Consider the following 1,984-nt stretch of genomic DNA (forward strand, 5'->3'; position numbering starts at 1 on the left):
TAAGTCAAAAAGAAGTTCTTTATAAAAATACATTTTCCTTAACAATAATATTCCTAACACGCTCCCCCAAGTCGTTTGTGATACACGCGTTCTCCCATATTAACGTAAACCTTCTTTGCTCAACGTAAACTTTTTCTGCTCAACGTAAAGCTCTCGTGTTTCTTTTCTGCTCTCGTCGTTCTTCTTTATTTTCTTTATCGATCTGCATTGCATTTATTTTCAATGTAATAAGCTTCGTCGTTCGTCTATGCTCGCGTCCTTTTTCTTCGTTTTCTTCTTCGATCTACAGTTGTATTTATCTTATTTGTTTTCTTCTTCGATCTGAATCGAAACAATGAATGATTCAACTTTGAATGAGAGCGATTTGGATTATTCTTCTGAATCGAATCAAGCGGATAAGGTTTGGATTATTCAATTTTAAATTAAATTGAATTGAATTGAATGAAATTGCTAAATTCTAGACGCATGTGTTCTGATTTTGGATTGAACTGAATTGAATTGAATGGAATGCAATCTCTGAATTCTAGATGCAGGCCTTTCGAATTTGATTATATATATATACAATGTTCGGTTCATTTAGTATTCTACATTAGTTTCGTTAAGAGAGTATTACTCGGTTCATTATGCAGGCAGTTGTGTTCGAATTTGAATTTATATAATGGACAATTTTTCGTTCATTTAGTACTATACAATGGTTTCACTTTAATAATATGTTCGGTTTATTATGCAGACAGTTGTTCGAATTTGAATTTATATAATGGACAATATTCCGTTCATTTAGTACTATTCAATGATTTCGCTTTAATAATATGTCCGATTCATTCTGTAGTCTAGGTGTGTTGTGGATGAACAATTTGTCCCAAAGGTTGGGATGACTTTCAAGACACTAGAAGAAGCTAGAAAGTTCTACAAAAATTATTCCAAACTTGCCGATTTTTGTACCAAAATAAGGAACACGACTCGGAAGAGAGACGAGATTAAGAATCAACTAATCGTATGCAGTAGAGAGGAGAGGTGGAAATCCAAGACATCTCCAACTCTGAAGACAAACCCCTCAGCCGGCATAAACTGTCCAGCCAGGATTTATGTACACATATTGAAGAATGTCGGTCTTTGGACAATTTTCAAAGTTGTTCTGAATCATTCACACCCCTGTTGTCCAGACTGAGCAGAGATGCTTAAACAACACAGGGAGCTAAGCATGTTTGTGTGTCACACCATCAAAAACAACGAGGAAGCCAGAATCAGACCGAGCAAAACTTACCAATCATTCGTAGCAACAGCGGGCAGTCATCGGGAACTAAGTTTTATAGAAAAAGACGTGAGAAATTACATCACAAAGGAAGTACGGAATGTGTCTGAACAAGACGATGCCAAAGAATTCGGGAAGTACTTATTAAGAATGAAAGAGAAAAATCAAAATTTCTTTTTCAAGCTCAACCTCAAAGGTGATCACTCCATCAAACATGCATTTTGGGTCGATGCAAGAAGCATGGCTGCATTCGAGTATTTTGGAGACGTCGTTTCATTCAACACCACCTACAACACAAACAGGTATTCAGTTCATTTACATATAGTTTTAGGTTCACACAGCCAACACATTTCGGTTCATAATTGCTGCCAGTGTCCATTTTTGCGGGTACAATATGGTTTTTAGTCCTTTTGTCGGTGTGAATTACCACGGTCAGTCGACACTTCTCGGATGCGCTCTGATGAAAAACGAGATCATCCAATCATTTAAATGGCTATTCGAATGTTGACTGCGTTGCATGGGAGGGAAGACACCAAAAGGCATTCTTACCAACCAATGCGCACCGATGTAAAGGGCCATCGAGATGTGCATGCCAACAATAATTCACCGGTAGTTCATCTGGCACATCATGAAGAAGATCCCAAGAAAACTAAACAGCTACTAGCAACACGAAGAAATCGAACAAGAGATGAGCCACGTCGTTTGGAACTCGTTCACAAAAGACACATTTGA

The sequence above is a fragment of the Arachis ipaensis genome, chromosome B01 (assembly GCF_000816755.2).
Source record: "Arachis ipaensis cultivar K30076 chromosome B01, Araip1.1, whole genome shotgun sequence".
In the NCBI taxonomy this organism is placed as follows: Eukaryota; Viridiplantae; Streptophyta; class Magnoliopsida; order Fabales; family Fabaceae; genus Arachis; species Arachis ipaensis.